Raw genomic sequence first — 25,270 nt, forward strand, 5'->3', positions numbered from 1 at the left:
TTTTTGAATTCAGTTCCTGTGTAGCCAAGTTTACATTCCGTGTATTACTGATATCTTATGATGTTTCTTTTTCTGTGTGACTTATTTCAGTTAGAATCATCATACCTGAATCCACTCATTATGCTGCTACGGGCCTGATGACATAAATTTCATTGCTGAGTGATACTGCATTGTACGTAAGTACCACAAGTTCTTTATCCATTTTTCACTTTTTGTGATATTGAACTTGTACGGTAAATGAGGTTCTTGTAAACAGAGGCGTCCCAAACTTTGTGGTGGCTGTGTCTTTTTGACTTTAATTTCCCTAATATATAGGACCATAAGTGGAAGTGCCCTAGGCTCTGTTGCTTTGTTTTTTAGATGTTTCAGGAAACACCATACACTTCTCCCGAGTGTCTGTTGGCAATTTACATCCCGCCCATCAGCATAACGAGGCTCCCAGTTCTCCATGGCCTGTCCTGCCTTTCTGGATTTTACACTTTTTTCAGATGGCCCTTTTGACCAGGGGAAAGTGAGACTTCATTGTAGTGCAGATTTCCTTTGCAAGTTTGCTTGGTTTGCCAAAAAGGGCGTATGCGTTTTTTCGTGAATATATTCAGGAAAAAACGCATACGCCCTTTTAGGCCAAGTGCATCATTGTGGACGTTCTGCCCCTTTTCCTATGCTTTCAATGCAATTCCAGTCTACCTCCTGAAATCGGTTTCCTGCAATTCTGCCCCGCTTTCAAGTCCTCTTGGCAGCCTTACTTCAGTATATTTTTGGACGATAGCTGTCGTTTATAACTCTGCAGGTTTGTGAATTACAGTGCCCCTGAGCTCCTTTCTTCAACTCGCTTTCTTGTGACCTGGCCGCAACACCGCAGGATGGCTTCAGGCCCTAATCTGGTTCCGACACGACACGCTGAGCCTTTGGTTAATTCCTCTTCCTGGTGGGAAATGAGAGTTAAATTTGCCCGTCCAGACACCTCCAACTAGTCTCTCATTGGTTCTCTCTATTCCTGTTCATCTTCCGCAGAAATTGCAAACTGGGCCAAACAGGAGGTTAAAGGCGCTGGCTCTCCAAGTCAGGAGAGTGTTAGTAAAGCGTCTGGAATGTTGTACCCGAGTACCAGGGGAGGAAAACTGAGACATATTTGAACACGTCTCCCATTCACATGGTTGATCATACTCTGGGTTCCACATGCATGTTTTAGCTGAAGGATGAATACCTTAAACCTGGAGAGTTGAGACCCGAGTAACGGGTACCATGCAATATGACTTCAAAGGGTCTTCATTTGCTCACCGAACCTCTCCAATCCTATCACTGCTGCGTTTATGCCCCAGTACACACGCTTGATTCTCTTTTGGAGACATAGCAATCCATAGGTTTTAAGATACTTACTAGTCAGGTACATTCTTAGGTGTTTAATATGGGGTGTTGAGTCCATTTCGTTGAGCAAGGAGTAGCTCTTGTCTATTCCATATTTGGCTTAAGGAACTTTATCTGTGCTCATTTCGATCTCTGGTTTTATGCAGCACCCCAACTCACCTTTCCCCTTAAGCAAGCATAAGTTGGGTTTCTAAATTTGAGACCCTGTTCTGTTTTGGAATTCAGTTCCTGTGTAGCCAAGTTTACATTCCGTGTATTACTGATATCTTATGATGTTTCTTTCTCTGTGTGACTTATTTCAGTTAGAATCATCGTACCTGAATCCACTCATTATGCTGCTACGGGCCTGATGACATAGATTTCATTGCTGAGTGATACTGCATTGTACGTAAGTACCACAAGTTCTTTATCCATTTTTCACTTTCTGTGATATTGAACTTGTACGGTAAATGAGGTTCTTGTAAACAGAGGCGTCCCAAACTTTGGGGTGGCTGTGTCTTTTTGATTTTAATTTCCCTAAGCTATAGGACCATAAGTGGAAGTGCCCTAGGCTCTGTTGCTTTGTTTTTTAGATGTTTCAGGAAACACCATACACTTCTCCGGAGTGTCTGTTGGCAATTTACATCCCGCCCATCAGCATAACAAGGCTCCCAGTTCTCCATGGCCTGTCCTGCCTTTCTGGATTTTACACTTTTTTCAGATGGCCCTTTTGACCGGGGGGGAAGTGAGACTTCATTGTAGTGCAGAGTTCCTTTGCAAGCTTGCTTGGTTGGCCAAAAAGGGCGTATGCGTTTTTTCCTGAATATATTCAGGAAAAAACGCATTCGCGCTTTTTGGCCAAGTGCATCATTGTGGACGTTCTGCCTCTTTTCCTATGCTTTCAATGCAATTCCAGTCTACCTCCTGAAATCGGTTTCCTGCAATTCTGCCCCGCTTTCAAGTCCTCTTGGCAGCCTTACTCAGTATATTTTTGGACGATAGCTGTCATTTATAACTCTGCAGGTTTGTGAATTACAGTGCCCCTGAGCTCATTTCTTCAACTCGCTTTCTTGTGAGCTTGTCGCAACACCGCATGATGGCTTCAGGCCTAATCTTGTTCCGGCATGGCACGCTGAGCCTTTGGTTAATTCCTCTTCCTGTTGGCAAATGAGAGTTAAATTTGCCCGTCCAGACACCTCCAGCTAGTCTCTCATTGGTTCTCACTATTCCTGTTCATCTTCCGCAGAAATTGCAAACTGGGCCAAACAGGAGGTTAAAGGCGCTGACTCTCCTAGTGGGGAGAGTGTTAGTAAAGCGTCTGGAATGTTGCACCCTGTGTACGGCCCCGGGCGTCCCCGGGAGTCCCGACCAGCAGGACAAATCCTTGTGAGTCCGAGGAGGAACCTGTGGGGGTTGAAAAAAGGGGGAAGGGCAGAAGACGCGAAAGAATGGAGGCAAGACAAAATCCTGATCAAGCCTCAAACTTTTATTGCTGCGGTAGCTGTATTTATACACTGCAGAGAAAGGGGGGCGGGATTCAGAATGAGGGAAGTACTTGGCTAATCATCATTGGTGCTGCGTGCGCGGGCTTTCATTTTAGGCGCGAACTTCTATCTCATAAATCAGGAAGAGAAGCAGGGTGTCGGCCATCTTCTAATGGCGAAAACTTCTTGGCTCCCAACATTTCCTCCCTTTTTATTTCTTTTAAGGAGGTGGGCATTAACCGAGTGAGGGAGTAGTGACCTGAATCCTCCCGTGGACAAGGTATGTGTGTCCACACTCATCGGCTCTTGGTATCTTTTGGGGAGGAGAGGCAGAGCCAAAGATAATCTTAGCTACTAAAAGCCAAAAACAATGTTTAGATACCAACCTCTATCATAATTCAGGTATACTCACAGGGAATAACAGAGATTACCTTGTATATACATATATACACGTTTTCCCTTGTGCATGCTTTGCTGCCACACTCAACTCGGTACCCATACCCTCCATCAAAGAGGGGGGTAGGCATGTCTCTGTTTCATGCCGCTCCAGTGGAGGGGCAGCCAGAATCATCCTTTGGTTCTGCTTCTGTAATGGCGAGGCGATGGTAATGTATGAGGTTAAATTTTGAGGCAAGTGGGGAGTGCTTTCAGCCTGTCCAACAACCAGCAAAGATGACAGGATCAGGGTCACAACGGATAGCTCATGTCGTCTCTGCCGCTCTTTCAATATTAGGAGGGTCTCCATCTTTTTCTGAAAAAGAAAAAGAAATACAATCTCAGGGAAAAGGGCCCTGGATAAAATTTATTACTTTATAGAACTTATAGGTTTAATAAGGTGCTCAGGCAACCAGCGTGCTCCACCTTCTTTGGTATTATATACACATGCGGATCCCCTCCCCCAGATGAGGAGTGGATCGGGTCCATGCCATTTAAAGGTCAAAGGGTCTTTCCACATAACTTGTGCATATTGATTTTTAGTTTCTTGATGCCAAAGGCGATCGGCGGCAGATCTACCATTATTATCTAATTGTAAAAAATTAATTACAAACAGGGCATGACTAAGAATATTTTTTGGGGAATTTTTTGTAGCAGTTAAATCATTATTTTTAAGCTTGGAAATGGTATTTTTAAGGGTTTGATGGGCTCTTTCTACTATGCCTTGACCCTGGGGGTTATATGGAATTCCCGTAAGATGTTTTATTTGAAGCCGGGTGCAAAAATCTTGGAAAGCCTGGGAGGTATACTCAGGCCCATTATCTGTTTTAATTATTTGAGGCTTGCCTAAAACTGTAAAACATTGGAGCACATGTGAAATAATGTTTTTTGTGGCTTCTCCTCCCTGAAGGGAGGCATATATAAAGCCGCTAAAGGTATCAATGGACACATGAATAAATTTTAATTTTCCAAATTTAGCAAGATGGGTAACATCCATCTGCCAGATTTCATTAGGTAATAGACCTCTTGGGTTTACCCCAAGATGTGGAAGAGGTAAAAATGTAACGCACCCTGGACAATTTTTTACAATTTGTCTTGATTGTTCTCGAGTAAGCTTAAACATTAAGCGAAGAGTATGTGCATTAACATGATGTAGCTGATGAAATTGAGTAGCTTGAGAAACAGAATCAGAGGTTACGGTGCACATCAGGTGGGCATTTTTATCAGCTAAATCATTGCCCTGAGAGAGGGGTCCAGGAAGATCTGTATGAGCCCTAAGATGATCAATAAAAAAAGGCGCTTGTCTTCGAAGTATAAAACTTTGAAGTTGTTGAAAAAGGGGAACAGCATTGGAAGAGGGTTTAATATATGGAACAGTTTCTAAAAGGGGGACGGACAAAGCTATATATGAGCTGTCCGTATATAAATTAAAGGGGATATTCTGTAACATCTCAAAAACCTGAAGAATGGCAAAAAGCTCAACAAGTTGTGCTGATAAAAAGGGGGACTGTACCCTATAGGGCTGATTATTTATAACAAATACAGCAACACCGGATGATGATCCATCAGTGAATACTAGGGCAGCATCTCCCAGAGGAACAGCAGAAGTGATTTTGGGAAATATAAACAGATGTTTTCTAGCAAACTGAAGGAGCTTATCAGGTGGATAATGATTATCAATATTACCCTGAAAGGAGGATAAGGAAACAAGCCATTTATCATCAGTTTGTAATAACCAACTAAGCTCTTCTTTGGTATAGGGGAGAATCAAATGATCAGGATCTCTGCCAAAAAATTGACGGCTTTTTTCTCTGCCCAAAGTAAGAACCTGTGCTACTAAGGAAGGGTAGGTCTTAAGCACTTTATTAGGAGATACGGACAAATGTATCCACAAGAGGGGATGATCTTGCCATAGGACTCCAGTGGGTGTATGTGCAGTGGCACAAATAATCAAACTAAAGGGACGACCATAATCTAAAAAGGTAATCTGTTGACATCTAATGGCCTTTTCTACTAATTGAAGAGAATTTTTAGCCTCCTTAGTCAGCCTACGGGGTGACAAGGGATCTGATGGCCCTTGTAAAATTTCGAATAAGGGTTTTAACTCTCCCGTAGTAAGTTTAAGATACGGTCGTAGCCAATTAATATCTCCCAAAAATTTTTGAAAATCATTGAGGGTTTGCAAATGTGATACTTGTATGTGTATCTTTTGAGTGGTAATTATTTTTTTGTTTAATTCGAAACCAAGATAATAGTATGGATCTTTTAATTGTACCTTATTTGAAGCAATTTGAAGGCCAGAGGAAGCAAGATTATCTTTTAAATCTTGATAACACTTAAGGAGTTCATCAGTTGATTTTCCAGCCAAAAGAATATCATCCATATAATGAATGATATAGATACCAGGCCAACGAGCCCTAAGAGGGTCTACAGCTTGTGCAACAAATTTTTGACATAAGGTGGGGCTATTGGCCATACCCTGCGGGAGGACCTTCCATTGAAAACGTGGCATTGGGCCTTTAAAATTAATTACTGGGAGACTAAATGCAAAACGCTCTCTATCCTGAGGATGGAGAGGGATAGTAAAAAAGCAATCTTTAAGATCAATAATGATTTTAAAATAGCCAGCTGGAATGGCAATAGGAGAAGGCAAGCCAGGCTGTAAAGCTCCCATAGTAAACATTGTTTTATTAATTTCCCTAAGATATTGGAGAAGTCGCCATGAGCCAGATCTCTTTTTTATCACAAATATAGGGGTATTCCATGGCGAAGTAGTGGCTTCTAAATGTCCAGCGGCCAATTGTTCCTGCACTAACTTTGTGGCAGCTGTAAGTTTTTCTTCTGTTAGAGGCCATTGGTCCACCCAAACGGGATCATTAGTTTTCCATCGTATTTTGTCCGCATGGGGCACAGGAAGGTCAATGGCCGCTAAGAAAAAGGCGAACTGCCTAGGCCCTGGCGATTTATGTTAGATGCCAGGGAAATAGGTCGTGTAATACCCTGATTATTTTTTCCTAAGCCTAAGCCTGGTAGAAACCCTTGGTTTAGCATTTGTTGGGTCACCACCTCATTGGGGCTGGCCATGATTAACTTTAATTGTGACAGGATGTCACGTCCCCAAAGATTCAACGGGATATGTGGCAAAATATAAGGTTGTACCTGTCCAGTATTACCTTCAGTATCTATCCATGTAAGAACTTTAGAACTCCGTTTAGGATTGGTAGAATGTCCTATGCCTTGTAAATGAGTTATAGACACTGTACAAGGCCAAGAGGAGGGCCAATATTTTTCCGAAATAACTGTTGCATCGGCTCCTGTATCGACTAAACCCTCAAATTTCTTTCCATCTAACCACAGGGTTAGGAGTGGCCTTTCAGGAGTAATTTGTTGGACCCAATAAATATCTGAGGAGCCAAAAGCAGCATCTGCTCTAGGACAATTAGTATGGCTCTTATTTAAAGAATTTAGGGGCAACAATACTAACTGTGCTATCCTTTGACCTTTAGGGATTGATATAGGGCCTTGTAAAGCAGATGCCAAAAGGGTAATTTGACCTGAATAATCATTATCAATAACACCAGGTATAATTTGGAGGCCAGCCAAAGCAGAACTACCTCTTCCTAAAATTAAACCAAAAGTATTTGGGGGCAGGGGGCCATAAACTTCTGTGGGAATGGGTTGTACTCCTTGTTCTGGGACTAATATTGAGTCGGTGGAGGCACAGAAGTCCAATCCTGCACTTCCAGGTGTGGCTCGACAGAGGGAGCCAACATCTGGGTGCAGGGAACTTGTCCAGATTTTTGAGGAACAAACCGAATTGCCCCTTGGTTTGGTTCCAAGGAAGGGGCCAGGGGCTGGCCCCGTGAAAAGTTTCCCTGTTTTTTGGGGAGCAATTGGCCATTTATATCCGTTTTTGAAAAACATTCTGAAGACCAATGTTTGCCTCTTTTACAACGAGGGCAAACGGTGGTGGGAGGAGCCCGGGATTGATATTGGGGTTGTTGTGGGTTAGCCTTTAATGACTGTCCTTGTCTATGTAATGAACAATCCCGGGCAAAATGTCCAGGTTGTTTGCAATTATAGCAAGTTTTTTGTTGTTTATCTAGGACGGATGTATCTTTAATAAAATCTTTTAGAGCAGCTCCAATCGCAAGACCAACAGAATGGGAGGGACCAATTCCGGAGCACAACTTAATGTAATCAGCCAGGCTACCACCACGATGAGCCCGAAGGGCAGCTTGGCAGGCCGGATTGGCATTTTCATAAGCTAAATGTTTAACAAAGGCATTATCAGTTTCACTATCACCCACTACACGCTCGGCGGCGTCCGTGAGGCGGCTAATAAACTCACAATAAGGCTCTTCTGGTCCCTGGCGAATTTTTGCCAAGGAAGTTGTGGGCGAACCCTTAGGCGGAAGACGGCGCCAGGCCTTAAGGCCAGCATGTTGTATTTGAGCCAACAAACCAGGGGGAAAAGCAGCCTGAGACTCATTGGATTCATAGGGGGGACGGCCAAGTAATTTATCTCGGGTCCATGATCGGGAAGTTCTGTTTTCAGCATTTCTTTGGGCAGTTTCTCTACAATTTTCTGCAAATTCAGTGCGCCATAAAACAAAATCTCCCCCAGAAAGGGTGGCCCGAGCCAGGGTAAGCCAATCATTTGGGGTCAGCCAGCGATCGCTTAATCCCTCCAAGATTGCCAATGTATAAGGGGCTGTGGGCCCATAATTATTGACAGCAGATTTTAAATCTTTTATATGTTTTAAATTGAGGCGGCGATATTTATGTTCAAAAGGGCCGCCCCCAGAAGAATTATGAATATCTGGTCCCTCATCACGTTCAGGAGATTCTTCTCCCTCTTCCTCTTCCCCTTCCTCACTATCTTCAGCTTGAATTTCACCTTGAGTGGGTAAATTTTGACTGCGAGTAACAGGGAAGGCTAACTTAATGGATCCTGGTTTTTGTCGAAGCGGGGGTTTATTGGGACCGTTCGAGACATTAAAAGAAGTAAGCTCCACCTCAAGGGCCTTAAGCTCCTTTAGGAGATCCAAGCGTTCCCGTTTTTGTTGTAAAACATCTCTCAAAGAGGAAATTTCCTGGGTTAAGGCCATCTTAGCCTGTCGAAGGGGATCAATCAGGGGGGCAATGGGAGCAGGGGCGCTAAAGGCAGGCATCTGATGAGGAGTATTATAAGATGGTGGAGGCTTCAAAAGGGGGAATCCCCAGGGATCATCATTGCGATGATAACGAGCAGCCTGCTCATCGAGAGTTTCCTGATCTTGGGGGGAAAGCTGGTCATCATTGGGATCACCCTTAATAGCAGTAAGGGAAGGATAAATCTTTGGGATAACTTTATCATCTGTGGGATAATGATGACCGGTTTCTGGAATTTTGGGGAACTCTTCATTTGAACCCATATCAATGGTAACGGATGGACAAGCTGAATGGAGACGAGAGGCTGCTTTAAGAATTGTTTCCCCGTTCTCTACAACCTTTTGGACATCGGGGTCAAAAAAATGACCCATGAGAATCTCCCTAATTAAATTCCAATACGAAAATGCAGTCACAGGCACTTTAGAAGGCCCAAAGGTTTGATAATAATCATTTAAACAATTTCCTACACGATTCCAGCATTTTTTATCTATTGTCCCTTCCTGTGGGAACTATGGGCAAACATCAGACAAGAACATAAAGAATTCACGCAAATCTTTTTTTTCTAGCCTTAATCTTCCGCATCTTGAGGGAATCCTCGATCCCCTGAAGAAAGAGTTCATGGGAACTCAATTCCTGTCCCATATTTATAGCTCCGCTTACCTTATCCTCAGGTCACGACTGCCGAAGGGCGGCCAGTCCTCCGGGGACCTAATCAAGCTGCACTTTCGAGTAAGTCTCGCGGCGGCTCAGTGGGTGCCTGGCCAGGCGTTCGTAAGCGTGCTACCTCCGTCAGGATCCGTTCCACGAGCCCCACGTTGGGCGCCAATTGTGTACGGCCCCGGGCGTCCCCGGGAGTCCCGACCAGCAGGACAAATCCTTGTGAGTCCGAGGAGGAACCTGTGGGGGTTGAAAAAAGGGGGAAGGGCAGGAGACGCGAAAGAATGGAGGCAAGACAAAATCCTGATCAAGCCTCAAACTTTTATTGCTGCGGTAGCTGTATTTATACACTGCAGAGAAAGGGGGGCGGGATTCAGAATGAGGGAAGTACTTGGCTAATCATCATTGGTGCTGCGTGCGTGGGCTTTCATTTTAGGCGCGAACTTCTATCTCATAAATCAGGAAGAGAAGCAGGGTGTCGGCCATCTTCTAATGGTGAAAACTTCTTGGCTCCCAAGAGCACCCGAGTACCAGGGGAGGAAAACTGAGACACATTTGAACACGTCTCCCATTCACACGGTTGATCATACTCTGGGTTCCACATGCATGTTTTAGCTGAAGGAAGAATACCTTAAACCTGGAGAGTTGAGACCCCTGGAATGGGTACCATGCAATATGACTTCAAAGGGTCTTCATTTGCTCACCGAACCTCTCCAATCCTATCACTGCTGCGTTTATGCCCCTGTACACATGCTTGATTCTCTTTCGGAGACATAGCAATCCATAGGTTTTAAGATACTTACTAGTCAGGTACATTCTTAGGCGTTTAATATGCGGTGTTGAGTCCATTTCGTTGAGCAAGGAGGAGCTCTTGTCTATTCCATATTTGGCTTAAGGAACTTTATCTGTGCTCATTTCAATCTCTGGTTTTATGCAGCACCCCAACTCACCTTTACCCTTAAGCCAGCATAGGTTGGTTTTCTAAATTTGAGACCCTGTTCTGTTCTGTAATTCAGTTCCTGTGTAGCCAAGTTTACATTCCGTGTATTACTGATATCTTATGATGTTTCTTTTTCTGTGTGACTTATTTCAGTTAGAATCATCATACTTGAATCCACTCATTGTTCTGCTAAGGGCCTGATGACATAGATTTCATTGCTGAGTGATATTGCTTTGTAAGTAAATACCACAACTTCTTTATCCATTTTTTACTTTCTGCGATGTTGAACTTGTACTGTAAACGAGGTTCTTGTAAACAGAGCCGTTCCAAACTTTGGGGTGGCTGTGTCTTTTTGATTTTAATTTCCCTAAGCTATAGGACCATAAGTGGAAGTGCCCTAGGCTCTGTTGCTTTGTTTTTTAGATGTTTCAGGAAACACCATACACTTCTCCCGAGTGTCTGTTGGCAATTTACATCCCGCCCATCAGCATAACAAGGCTCGCAGTTCTCCATGGCCTGTCCTGCCTTTCTGGATTTTACACTTTTTTCAGATGGCCCTTTTGACAGGGAGGAACTGAGACTTCATTGTAGTGCAGATTTCCTTTGCAAGCTTGCTTGGTTGGCCAAAAAGGGCGTATGCGTTTTTTCCTGAATATATTCAGGAAAAAACGCATACGCCCTTTTTGGCCAAAGGCATCATTGTGGACGTTCTGCCTCTTTTCCTATGCTTTCAATGCAATTCCAGTCTACCTCCTGAAATCGGTTTCCTGCAATTCTGCCCCGCTTTCAAGTCCTCTTGGCAGCCTTACTTGAGTCTATTTTTGGACGATAGCTGTCATTTATAACTCTGCAGGTTTGTGAATTACAGTGCCCCTGAGCTACTTTCTACAACTCGCTTTCTTGTGAGCTGGCCGCAACTCTGCAGGATGGCTTCAGTCCCTAATCTGGTTCCGGCTCGGCACGCTGAGCCTTTGGTTATTTCCTCTTCCTGGTGGGAAATGAGAGTTAAATTTGCCCGTCCAGACACCTCCAGCTAGTCTCTCATTGGTTCTCGCTATTCCTGTTCATCTTGCGCAGAAATTGCAAACTGGGCCAAACAGGAGGTTAAAGGCGCTGACTCTCCAAGTGGGGAGAGTGTTAGTAAAGCGTCTGGAATGTTGCACCCGAGTACCAGGGGATGAAAACTGAGACATATTTGAACACGTCTCCCGTTCACACGGTTGATCATACCCTGGGTTCCACATGCATGTTTTAGCTGAAGGAAGAATACCTTAAATCTGGAGAGTTGAGACCCGTGGAATGGGTACCATGCAATATGACTTCAAAGGGTCTTCATTTGCTCACCGAACCTCTCCAATCCTATCACTGCTGCGTTTATGCCCCTGTACACACGCTTGATTCTCTTTTGGAGACATAGCAATCCATAGGTTTTAAGATACTTACTAGTCAGGTACATTCTTAGGCGTTTAATATGGGGTGTTGAGTCCATTTCGTTGAGCAAGGAGTAGCTCTTGTCTATTCCATATTTGGCTTAAGGAACTTTATCTGTGCTCATTTCAATCTCTGGTTTTATGCAGCACCCCAACTCACCTTTCCCCTTAAGCAAGCATAAGTTGGTTTTCTAAATTTGAGACCCTGTTCTGTTTTGGAATTCAGTTCCTGTGTAGCCAAGTTTACATTCCGTGTATTAGTGATATCTTATGATGTTTCTTTCTCTCTGTGACTTATTTCAGTTAGAATCATCGTACCTGAATCCACTCATTATGCTGCTACGGGCCTGATGACATAGATTTCATTGCTGAGTGATACTGCATTGTACGTAAGTACCACAAGTTCTTTATCCATTTTTCACTTTCTGCGATATGGAACTTGTACGGTAAACGAGGTTCTTGTAAACAGAGGCGTCCCAAACTTTGGGGTGGCTGTGTCTTTTTGATTTTAATTTCCCTAAGCTATAGGACCATAAGTGGAAGTGCCCTAGGCTCTGTTGCTTTGTTTTTTAGATGTTTCAGGAAACACCATACACTTCTCCCGAGTGTCTGTTGGCAATTTACATCCCGCCCATCAGCATAACAAGGCTCCCAGTTCTCCATGGCCTGTCCTGCCTTTCTGGATTTGACACTTTTTTCAGATGGCCCTTTTGACCGGGGGGAAGTGAGACTTCATTGTAGTGCAGATTTCCTTTGCAAGTTTGCTTGGTTGGCCAAAAAGGGCGTATGCGTTTTTTCCTGAATATATTCAGGAAAAAACGCATACGCCCTTTTTGGCCAAGTGCATCATTGTGGACGTTCTGCCTCTTTTCCTATGCTTTCAATGCAATTCCAGTCTACCTCCTGAAATCGGTTTCCTGCAATTCTGCCCCGCTTTCAAGTCCTCTTGGCAGCCTTACTTCAGTCTATTTTTGGACGATAGCTGTCATTTATAACTCTGCAGGTTTGTGAATTACAGTGCCCCTGAGCTCCTTTCTTCAACTCGCTTTCTTTTGAGCTGGCCGCAACTCCGCAGGATGGCTTCAGTCCCTAATCTGGTTCCGGCACGGCATGCTGAGCTTTTGGTTAATTCCTCTTCCTGGTGGGAAATGAGAGTTAAATTTGCCCGTCCAGACACCTCCAGCTAGTCTCTCATTGGTTCTCGCTATTCCTGTTCATCTTCCGCAGAAATTGCAAACTGGGCCAAACAGGAGGTTAAAGGGACTGACTCTCCAAGTCGGGAGAGTGTTAGTAAAGCGTCTGGAATGTTGCACCCGAGTACCAGGGTACGAAAACTGAGACATATTTGAACACGTCTCCCGATCACATGGTTGATCATACTCTAGGTTCCACATGCATGTTTTAGCTGAAGGAAGAATACCTTAAACCTGGGTAGTTGAAATCCGTGGAATGGGTACCATGCAATATGACTTCAAAGGGTCTCATTTGCTCACCGAACCTCTCCAATCCTATCACTGCTGCGTTTATGCCCCTGTACACATGCTTGATTCTCTTTCGGAGACATAGCAATCCATAGGTTTTAAGATACTTACTAGTCAGGTACATTCTTAGGCGTTTAATATGCGGTGTTGAGTCCATTTCGTTGAGCAAGGAGTAGCTCTTGTCTATTCCATATTTGGCTTAAGGAACTTTATCTGTGCTCATTTCGATCTCTGTTTTTATGCAGCACCCCAACTCACCTTTCCCCTTAAGCAAGCATAAGTTGGTTTTCTAAATTTGAGACCCTGTTCTGTTCTGTAATTCAGTTCCTGTGTAGCCAAGTTTACATTCCGTGTATTACTGATATCTTATGATGTTTCTTTTTCTGTGTGACTTATTTCAGCTAGAATCATCGTACCTGAATCCACTCATTATGCTTCTACGGGCCTGATGACATAGATTTCATTGCTGAGTGATACTGCATTGTACGTAAGTACCACAAGTTCTTTATCCATTTTTCACTTTCTGTGATATTGAACTTGTACGGTAAACGAGGTTCTTGTAAACAGAGGCGTCCCAAACTTTGGGGTGGCTGTGTCTTTTTGATTTTAATTTCCCTAAGCTATAGGACCATAAGTGGAAGTGCCCTAGGCTCTGTTGCTTTGTTTTTTAGATGTTTCAGGAAACACCATACACTTCTCCCGAGTGTCTGTTGGCAATTTACATCCCGCCCATCAGCATAACAAGGCTCCCAGTTCTCCATGGCCTGTCCTGCCTTTCTGGATTTTACACTTTTTTCAGATGGCCCTTTTGACCGGGAGGAAGAGAGACTTCATTGTAGTGCAGATTTCCTTTGCAAGCTTGCTTGGTTGGCGAAAAAGGGCGTATGCGTTTTTTCCTGAATATATTCAGGAAAAAACGCATACGCCCTTTTTGGCCAAAGGCATCATTGTGGACCTTTTGCCTCTTTTCCTATGCTTTCAATGCAATTCCAGTCTACCTCCTGAAATCGGTTTCCTGCAATTCTGCCCCGCTTTCAAGTCCTCTTGGCAGCCTTACTTGAGTCTATTTTTGGACGATAGCTGTCATTTATAACTCTGCAGGTTTGTGAATTACAGTGCCCTTGAGCTACTTTCTACAACTCGCTTTCTTGTGACCTGGCCGCAACACCGCAGGATGGCTTCAGGCCCTAATCTGGTTCCGGCACGGCACGCTGAGCCTTTGGTTATTTCCTCTTCCTGGTGGGATAAGAGAGTTAAATTTGCCCGTCCAGACACCTCCAGCTAGTCTGTGATTGGTTCTCCCTATTCCTGTTCATTTTCCGCAGAAATTGCAAACTGGGCCAAACAGGAGGTTAAAGGCTCTGACTCTCCAAGTGGGGAGAGTGTTAGTAAAGCGTCTGGAATGTTGCACCCGAGTACGAGGGTACGAAAACTGAGACATATTTGAAAACGTCTCCCGATCACATGGTTGATCATACTCTAGGTTCCACATGCATGTTTTAGCTGAAGGAACAATACCTTAAAACTGGGTAGTTGAAACCCGTGGAATGGGTACCATGGAATATGTCTTCAAAGGGTTTTCATTTGCTCTCCGAACCTCTCCAATCCTATCACTGCTGCGTTTATGCCCCTGTACACATGCTTGATTCTCTTTCGGAGACATAGCAATCCATAGGTTTTAAGGTACTTACTAGTCAGGTACATTCTTAGGCGTTTAATATGGGGTGTTGAGTCCATTTCGTTGAGCAAGGAGTAGCTCTTGTCTATTCCATATTTGGCTTAAGGATCTTTATCTGTGCTCATTTCAATCTCTGGTTTTATGCAGCACCCCAACTCACCTTTCCCCTTAAGCAAGCATAAGTTGGTTTTCTAAATTTGAGACCCTGTTCTGTTTTGGAAAACAGTTCCTGTGTAGCCAAGTTTACATTCCGTGTATAAGTGATATCTTATGATGTTTCTTTTTCTGTGTGACTTATTTCAGTTAGAATCATCGTACCTGAATCCACTCATTATGCTGCTACGGGCCTGATGACATAGATTTCATTGCTGAGTGATATTGCTTTGTAAGTAAATACCACAACTTCTTTATCCATTTTTCACTTTCTGCGATGTTGAACTTCTACTGTAAACGAGGTTCTTGTAAACAGAGGCGTCCCAAACTTTGGGGTGGCTGTGTCTTTTTGATTTTAATTTCCCTAAGCTATAGGACCATAAGTGGAGGTGCCCTAGGCTCTGTTGCTTTGTTTTTTAGATGTTTCAGGAAACACCATACACTTCTCCCGAGTGTCTGTTGGCAATTTACATCCCGCCCATCAGCATAACGAGGCTCCCAGTTCTCCATGGCCTGTCCTGCCTTTCTGGATTTTACACTTTTTTCAGATGGCCCTTTTGACCGGGGGGAAGTGAGACTTCATTGTAGTGCAGATTTCCTTTGCAAGCTTGCTTGGTTGGCCAAAAAGGGCGTATGCGTTTTTTCCTGAATATATTCAGGAAAAAACGCATACGCCCTTTTTGGCCAAGTGCATCACTGTCGACGTTTTGCCTCTTTTCCTATGCTTTCAATGCAATTCCAGTCTACCTCCTGAAATCGGTTTCCTGCAATTCTGCCCCGCTTTCAAGTCCTCTTGGCAGCCTTACTTCAGTCTATTTTTGGACGATAGCTGTCATTTAAAACTCAGCAGGTTTGTGAATTACAGTGCCCCTGAGCTCCTTTCTTCAACTTGCTTTCTTGTGAGCTGGCCGCAACACCGCAGGATGGCTTCAGGCCCTAATCTGGTTCCGACACGGCACGCTGAGCCTTTGGTTAATTCCTCTTCCTGGTGGAAATGAGAGTTAAATTTGCCCGTCCAGACACCTCCAGCTAGTCTCTCATTGGTTCTCGCTATTCCTGTTCATCTTCCGCAGAAATTGCAAACTGGGCCAAACAGGAGGTTAAAGGCGCTGACTCTCCAAGTGGGGAGATTGTTAGTAAAGCGTCTGGAATGTTGCACCCGAGTACCAGGGGAGGAAAACTGAGACATATTTGAACACGTCTCCCGTTCACATGGTTGATCATACTCTGGGTTCCACATGCATGTTTCAACTGAAGGAAGAATACCTTAAACCTGGAGAGTTGAGACCCGTGTAATGGGTACCATGCAATATGACTTCAAAGGGTCTTCATTTGCTCACCGAACCTCTCCAATCCTATCACTGCTGCGTTTATGCCCCTGTACACACGCTTGATACTCTTTTGGAGACATAGCAATCCATAGGTTTTAAGATACTTACTAGTCAGGTACATTCTTAGGCATTTAATATGGTGTGTTGAGTCCATTTCGTTGAGCAAGGAGAAGCTCTTGTCTATTCCATATTTGGCTTAAGGAACTTTATCTGTGCTCATTTCAATCTCTGGTTTTATGCAGCACCCCAACTCACCTTTCCCCTTAAGCAAGCATAAGTTTGTTTTCTAAATTTGAGACCCTGTTCTGTTTTGGAATTCAGTTCCTGTGTAGCCAAGATTACATTCCGTGTGTTAGTGATATCTTATGATGTTTGTTTTTCTGTGTGACTTATTTCAGTTAGAATCATCGTACCTGAATCCACTCATTATGCTGCTATGGGCCTGTTGACGTAGATTTCATTGCTGAGTGATAGTGCATTGTACGTAAGTACCACAAGTTCTTTATCCATTTTTCACGTTCTGTGATATTGAACTTGTACGGTAAACGAGGTTCTTGTAAACAGAGCCGTTCCAAACTTTGGGGTGGCTGTGTCTTTTTGATTTTAATTTCCCTAAGCTATAGGACCATAAGTGGAAGTGCCCTAGGTTCTGTTGCTTTGTTTTTTAGATGTTTTAGGAAACACCATACACTTCTCCGGAGTGTCTGTTGGCAATTTACATCCCGCCCATCAGCCTAACAAGGCTCCCAGTTCTTCATGGCCTGTCTTGCCTTTCTGGATTTTACACTTGTTTCAGATGGCCCTTTTGACCGGTGGGAAGTGTGACTTCATTGTAGTGCAGATTTCCTTTGCAAGTTTGCTTGGTTGGCCAAAAAGGGCGTATGCGTTTTTTCCTGAATATATTCAGGAAAAAACACATACGCCCTTTTTGGCCAAGTGCATCATTGTGGACGTTCTGCCTCTTTTCCTATGCTTTCAATGCAATTCCAGTCTACCTCCTGAAATCGGTTTCCTGCAATTCTGCCCCGCTTTCAAGTCCTCTTGGCAGCCTTACTTCAGTATATTTTTGGACGATAGCTGTCATTTATAACTCTGCAGGTTTGTGAATTACAGTGCCCCTGAGCTCCTTTCTTCAACTCGCTTTCTTGTGACCTGGCCGCAACACCGCAGGATGGCTTCAGGCCCTAATCTGGTTCCGGCACGGCACGCTGAGCCTTTGGTTAATTCCTCTTCCTGGTGGGAAATGAGAGTTAAATTTGCCCGTCCAGACACCTCCAGCTAGTCTCTCATTGTTTCTCGCTATTCCTGTTCATCTTCCGCAGAAATTGCAAACTGGGCCAAACAGGAGGTTAAAGGGACTGACTCTCCAAGTCGGGAGAGTGTTAGTAAAGCGTCTGGAATGTTGCACCCGAGTACCAGGGTACGAAAACGGAGACATATTTGAACACGTCTCCCAATCACATGGTTGATCATACTCTAGGTTCCACATGCATGTTTTAACTGAAGGAAGAATACCTTAAACCTGGGTAGTTGAAACCCGTGGAATGGGTACCATGCAATATGACTTCAAAGCGTCTTCATTTGCTCACCGAACCTCTCCAATCCTATCACTGCTGCGTTTATGCCCCTGTACACATGCTTGATTCTCTTTCGGAGACATAGCAATCCATAGGTTTTAAGATACTTACTAGTGAGGTACATTCTTAGGCGTTTAATATGCGGTGTTGAGTCCATTTCGTTGAGCAAGGAGTAGCTCTTGTCTATTCCATATTTGGCTTAAGGAACTTTATCTGTGCTCATTTCAATCTCTGGTTTTATGCAGCACCCCAACTCACCTTTCCCCTTAAGCAAGCATAAGTTGGTTTTCTGAATTTGAGACCCTGTTCCGTTCTGTAATTCAGTTCCTGTGTAGCCAAGTTTACATTCCGTGTATTAGTGATATCTTATGATGTTTCTTTTTCTGTGTGACTTATTTCAGTTAGAATCATCATACCTGAATCCACTCATTGTGCTGCTAAGGGCCTGATGACATAGATTTCATTGCTGAGTGATATTGCTTTGTAAGTAAATACCACAACTTCTTTATCCATTTTTCACTTTCTGCGATGTTGAACTTCTACTGTAAACGAGGTTCTTGTAACCAGAGGCGTCCCAAACTTTGGGGTGGCTGTGTCTTTTTGATTTTAATTTCCCTAAGCTATAGGACCATAAGTGGAAGTGCCCTAGGCTCTGTTGCTTTGTTTTTTCGATGTTTCAGGAAACACCATACACTTCTCCCGAGTGTCTGTTGGCAGTTTACATCCCGCCCATCAGCATAACAAGGCTCCCAGTTCTCCATGGCCTGTCCTGCCTTTCTGGATTTTACACTTTTTTCAGATGGCCCTTTTGACCGGGGGAAGTGAGACTTCATTGTAGTGCAGATTTCCTTTGCAAGTTTGCTTGGTTGGCCAAAAAGGGCGTATGCGTTTTTTCCTGAATATATTCAGGAAAATACGCATACGCCCTTTTTGGCCAAGTGCATCATTGTGGACGTTCTGCCTCTTTTCCTATGCTTTCAATGCAATTCCAGTCTACCTCCTGAAATCGGTTTCCTGCAATTCTGCCCCGCTTTCAAGTCCTCTTGGCAGCCTTACTTCAGTATATTTTTGGACGATAGCTGTCATTTATAACTCTGCAGGTTTGTGAATTACAGTGCCCCTGAGCTCCTTTCTTCAACTCGCTTTCTTGTGACCTGGCCGCAACACCGCAGGATGGCTTCAGGCCCTAATCTGGTTCCGGAACGGCACGCTGAGCCTTTGGTTAATTCCTCTTCCTGGTGGGAAATGAGAGTTAAATTTGCCCGTCCAGACACCTCCAGCTAGTCTCTCATTGGTTCTCGCTATTCCTGTTCATCTTCCGCAGAAATTGCAAACTGGGCCAAACAGGAGGTTAAAGGGACTGACTCTCCAAGTCGGGAGAGTGTTAGTAAAGTGTCTGGAATGTTGCACTGGAGTACCAGGGTACGAAAACTGAGACATATTTGAACACGTCTCCCGTTCACATGGTTGATCATATGCTGGGTTCCAAATGCATGTTTTAGCTGAAGAAAGAATACCTTAAACCTGGAGAGTTGAGACCCGTGGAATGGGTACCATGCAATATGACTTCAAAGGGTCTTCATTTGCTCACCGAACCTCTCCAATCCTATCACTGCTGCGTTTATGCCCCTGTACACATGCTTGATTCTCTTTCGGAGACATAGCAATCCATAGGTTTTAAGATACTTACTAGTCAGGTACATTCTTAGGCGTTTAATATGGGGTGTTGAGTCCATTGCGTTGAGCAAGGAGTAGCTCTTGTCTATTCCATATTTGGCTTAAGGAACTTTATCTGTGCTCATTTCAATCTCTGGTTTTATGCAGCACCCCAACTCACCTTTCCCCTTAAGCAAGCATAAGATGGTTTTCTAAATTTGAGACCCTGTTTTGTTCTGGAATTCAGTTCCTGTGTAGCCAAGTTTACATTCCGTGTATTACTGATATCTTATGATGTTTCTTTTTCTGTGTGACTTATTTCAGTTAGAATCATCATACCTGAATCCACTCATTGTGCTGCTAAGGGCCTGATGACATAGATTTCATTGCTGAGTGATATTGCTTTGTAAGTAAATACCACAACTTCTTTATCCATTTTTCACTTTCTGTGATATTGAACTTGTACGGTAAACGAGGTTCTTGTAAACAGAGGCGTCCCAAACTTTGGGGTGGCTGTGTCTTTTTGATTTTAATTTCCCTATGCTATAGGACCATAAGTGGATGTGCCCTAGGCTCTGTTGCTTTGTTTTTTAGATGTTTCAGGAAACACCATACACTTCTCCCGAGTGTCTGTTGGCAATTTACATCCCGCCTATCAGCATAACAAGGCTCCCAGTTCTCCATGGCCTGTCCTGCCTTTCTGGATTTTACACTTTTTTCAGATGGCCCTATTGACCGGGGGGAAGTGAGACTTCATTGTAGTGCAGATTTCCTTTGCAAGGTTGCTTGGTGGGCCAAAAAGTGCGTATGCGTTTTTTCCTGAATATATTCAGGAAAAAACGCATACGCCCTTTTTGGCCAAGTGCATCATTGTGGACGTTCTGCCTCTTTTCCTATGCTTTCAATGCAATTCCAGTCTACCTCCTGAAATTGGTTTCATGCAATTCTGCCCCGCTTTCAAGTCCTCTTGGCAGCCTTACTTCAGTATATTTTTGGACGATAGCTGTCATTTATAACTCTGCAGGTTTGTGAATTACAGTGCCCCTGAGCTCCTTTCTTCAACTCGCTTTCTTTTGAGCTGGCCGCAACACCGCAGGATGGCTTCAGGCCCTAATCTGTTTCCGGCATGGCACGCTGAGCCTTTGGTTATTTCCTGTTCTTGGTGGGAAATGAGAGTTAAATTTGCCCGTCCAGACACCTCCAGCTAGTCTCTCATTGGTTCTCCCTATTCCTGTTCATCTTCCGCAGAAATTGCAAACTGGGCCAAACAGGAGGTTAAAGGTGCTGACTCTCCAAGTGGGGAGAGAGTTAGTAAAGCGTCTGGAATGTTGCACCCGAGTACCAGGGGAGGGAACCTGAGACATATTTGAACACGTCTCCTGTTCACACGGTTGATCATACTCTGGGTTCCACATGCATGCTTTAGCTGAAGGAAGAATACCTTAAACCTGGAGAGTTGAGACCCGTGTAATGGGTACCATGCAATATGACTTCAAAGGGTCTTCATTTGCTCACCGAACCTCTCCAATCCTATCACTGCTGCGTTTATGCCCCTGTACACACGCTTCTTTCTCTTTCGGAGAGATAACAATCCATAGGTTTTAAGATACTTACTACTCAGGTACATTCTTAGGCATTTAATATGGGGTTTTGAGTCCATTTCGTTGAGCAAGGAGTAGCTCTTGTCTATTCCATATTTGGCTTAAGGAAATTTATCTGTGCTCATTTCGATCTCTGGTTTTATGCAGCACCCCAACTCACCTTTCCCCTTAAGCAAGCATAAGTTGGTTTTCTAAATTTGAGACCCTGTTCTGTTTTGGAATTCAGTTCCTGTGTAGCCAAGTTTACATTCCGTGTATTAGTGATATCTTATGATGTTTCTTTTTCTGTGTGACTTATTTCAGTTAGAATCATCATACCTGAATCCACTCATTGTGCTGCTAAGGGCCTGATGACATAGATTTCATTGCTGAGTGATATTGCTTTGTAAGTAAATACCACAACTTCTTTATCCATTTTTCACTTTCTGCGATGTTGAACTTGTACGGTAAACGAGGTTCTTGTAAACAGAGGCGTCCCAAACTTTGGGGTGGCTGTGTCTTTTTGATTTTAATTTCCCTAAGCTATAGGACCATAAGTGGAAGTGCCCTAGGCTCTGTTGCTTTGTTTTTTAGATGTTTCAGGAAACACCATACACTTCTCCCGAGTGTCTGTTGGCAATTTACATCCCGCCCATCAGCATAACAAGGCTCCCAGTTCTCCATGGCCTGTCCTGCCTTTCTGGATTTTACACTTTTTTCAGATGGCCCTTTTGACCGGGGGGAAGTGAGACTTCATTGTAGTGCAGATTTCTTTTGCAAGTTTGCTTGCTTGGCCAAAAAGGGCGTATGCGTTTTTTCCTGAATATATTCAGGAAAAAATGCATACGCCCTTTTTGGCCAAGTGCATCATTGTGGACGTTCTGCCTCTTTTCCTATGCTTTCAATGCAATTCCAGTCTACCTACTGAAATCGGTTTCCTGCAATTCTGCCCCGCTTTCAAGTCCTCTTGGCAGTCTTACTTCAGTATATGTTTGGACGATAGCTGTCATTTATATCTCTGCAGGTTTGTGAATTACAGTGCCCCTGAGCTACTTTCTTCAACTCGCTTTCTTTTGACCTGGCCGCAACACTGCAGAATGGCTTCAGGCCCTAATTGGTTCCGGCACGGCACGCTGAGCCTTTGGTTAATTCCTCTTCCTGGTGGGAAATGAGAGTTAAATTTGCCCGTCCAGACGCCTCCAGCTAGTCTCTCATTGGTTCTCGCTATTCTTGTTCATTTTCCGCAGAAATTGCAAACTGGGCCAAACAGGAGGTTAAAGGGACTGACTCTCCAAGTCGGGAGAGTGTTAGTAAAGCGTCTGGAATGTTGCACCCGAGTACCAGGGTACGAAAACTGAGACATATTTGAACACATCTCCCGATCACATGGTTGATCATACTCTAGGTTCCACATGCATGTTTTAGCTGAAGGAAGAATACCTTAAACCTGGGCAGTTGAGACCCGTGGAATGGGTACCATGCAATATGACTTCAAAGGGTCTTCATTTGCTCACCGAACCTCTCCAATCCTATCACTGCTGCGTTTATGCCCCTGTACACATGCTTGATTCTCTTTTGGAGACATAGCAATCCATAGGTTTTAAGATACTTACTAGTCAGGTACATTCTTAGGCGTTTAATATGGGGTGTTGAGTCCATTGCGTTGAGCAAGGAGTAGCTCTTGTCTATTCCATATTTGGCTTAAGGAACTTTATCTGTGCTCGTTTCAATCTCTGGTTTTATGCAGCACCCCAACTCACCTTTCCCCTTAAGCAAGCATAAGTTGGTTTTCTAAATTTGAGACCCTGTTTTGTTCTGGAATTCAGTTCCTGTGTAGCCAAGTTTACATTCCGTGTATTACTGATATCTTATGATGTTTCTTTTTCTGTGTGACTTATTTCAGTTAGAATCATCATACCTGAATCCACTCATTGTGCTGCTAAGGGCCTGATGACATAGATTTCATTGCTGAGTGATATTGCTTTGTAAGTAAATACCACAACTTCTTTATCCATTTTTCACTTTCTGTGATATTGAACTTGTACGGTAAACGAGGTTCTTGTAAACAGAGGCGTCCCAAACTTTGGGGTGGCTGTGTCTTTTTGATTTTAATTTCCCTATGCTATAGGACCATAAGTGGATGTGCCCTAGGCTCTGTTGCTTTGTTTTTTAGATGTTTCAGGAAACACCATACACTTCTCCCGAGTGTCTGTTGGCAATTTACATCCCGCCCATCAGCATAACAAGGCTCCCAGTTCTCCATGGCCTGTCCTGCCTTTCTGGATTTTACACTTTTTTCAGGTTGCCCGATTGACCGGGGGGAAGTGAGACTTCATTGTAGTGCAGATTTCCTTTGCAAGCTTGCTTGGTGGCCAAAAAGTGCGTATGCGTTTTTTCCTGAATATATTCAGGAAAAAACGCATACGCCCTTTTTGGCCAAGTGCATCATTGTGGACGTTCTGCCTCTTTTCCTATGCTTTCAATGCAATTCCAGTCTACCTCCTGAAATCGGTTTCCTGCAATTCTGCCCCGCTTTCAAGTCCTCTTGGCAGCCTTACTTCAGTATATTTTTGGACGATAGCTGTCATTTATAACTCTGCAGGTTTGTGAATTACAGTGCCCCTGAGCTCCTTTCTTCAACTCGCTTTCTTTTGAGCTGGCCGCAACACCGCAGGATGGCTTCAGGCCCTAATCTGTTTCCGGCATGGCACGCTGAGCCTTTGGTTATTTCCTGTTCTTGGTGGGAAATGAGAGTTAAATTTGCCCGTCCAGACACCTCCAGCTAGTCTCTCATTGGTTCTCCCTATTCCTGTTCATCTTCCGCAGAAATTGCAAACTGGGCCAAACAGGAGGTTAAAGGTGCTGACTCTCCAAGTGGGGAGAGAGTTAGTAAAGCGTCTGGAATGTTGCACCCGAGTACCAGGGGAGGGAACCTGAGACATATTTGAACACTTCTCCTGTTCACACGGTTGATCATACTCTGGGTTCCACATGCATGCTTTAGCTGAAGGAAGAATACCTTAAACCTGGAGAGTTGAGACCCGTGTAATGGGTACCATGCAATATGACTTCAAAGGGTCTTCATTTGCTCACCGAACCTCTCCAATCCTATCACTGCTGCGTTTATGCCCGTGTACACAGGCTTGATTCTCTTTCGGAGACATAGCAATCCATAGGTTTTAAGATACTTACTAGTCAGGTACATTCTTAGGCGTTTAATATGCGGTGTTGAGTCCATTTCGTTGAGCAAGGAGGAGCTCTTGTCTATTCCATATTTGGCTTAAGGAACTTTATCTGTGCTCATTTCAATCTCTGGTTTTATGCAGCACCCCTACTCACCTTTCCCCTTAAGCAAGCATAAGTTGGTTTTCTAAATTTGAGACCCTGTTCTGTTCTGTAATTCAGTTCCTGTGTAGCCAAGTTTACATTCCGTGTATTACTGATATCTTATGATGTTTCTTTTTCTGTGTGACTTATTTTAGTTAGAATCATCGTACCTGAATCCACTCATTATGCTGCTACGGGCCTGATGACATAGATTTCATTGTTGAGTGATACTGCATTGTACGTATGTACCACAAGTATTTTATCCATTTTTCACTTTCTGTGATATTGAACTTGTATGGTAAACGAGGTTCTTGTAAACAGAGGCATCCCAAACATTGGGGTGGCTGTGTCTTTTTGATTTTAATTTCCTTAAACTATAGGACCATAAGTGGAAGTGCCCTAGGCTCTGTTGCTTTGTTTTTTAGATGTTTCAGGAAACACCATACACTTCTCCCGAGTGTCTGTTGGCAATTTACATCCCGCCCATCAGCATAACAAGGCTCCCAGTTCTTCATGGCCTGTCCTGCCTTTCTGGATTTTACACTTTTTTCAGATGGCCCTTTTGACCGGGGGGAAGTGAGACTTCATTGTAGTGCAGATATCCTCTGCAAGCATGCTTGGTTGGCCAAAAAGGGCGTATGCGTTTTTTCCTGAATATATTCAGGAAAAAACGCATACTCCCTTTTTGGCCAAGTGCATCATTGTGGACGTTCTGCCTCTTTTCCTATGCTTTCAATGCAATTCCAGTCTACCTCGTGAAATCGGTTTCCTGCAATTCTGCCCCGCTTTCAAGTCCTCTTGGCAGCCTTACTTCAGTATATTTTTGGACGATAGCTGTCATTTATAACTCTGCAGGTTTGTGAATTACAGTGCCCCTGAGCTCCTTTCTTCAACTCGCTTTCTTGTGAACTGGCCACAACACCACAGGATGGCTTCAGGCCCTAATCTGGTTCCGGCACGGCATGCTGAGCCTTTGGTTAATTCCTCTTCCTGGTGGGAAATGAGAGTTAAATTTGCCCGTCCAGACACCTCCAGCTAGT

General features: G+C 43.8%; 1 long non-coding RNA gene across 1 annotated transcript; it reads left to right on the forward strand.

Moving 5' to 3' along the window:
- The first annotated feature begins 2,818 nt into the window (after positions 1-2,818).
- LOC307181131 lies at positions 2,819-10,255 on the forward strand. The gene is made up of 3 exons (XR_013825935.1): positions 2,819-3,111; positions 9,092-9,299; positions 10,171-10,255. It is a non-coding gene; the product is annotated as an uncharacterized lncRNA (long non-coding RNA).
- Positions 10,256-25,270: the final 15,015 nt, after the last annotated feature.

Source organism: Stenella coeruleoalba, assembly GCF_951394435.1.
Source record: "Stenella coeruleoalba genome assembly, contig: scaffold_143, whole genome shotgun sequence".
Lineage (NCBI taxonomy): Eukaryota > Metazoa > Chordata > Mammalia > Artiodactyla > Delphinidae > Stenella > Stenella coeruleoalba.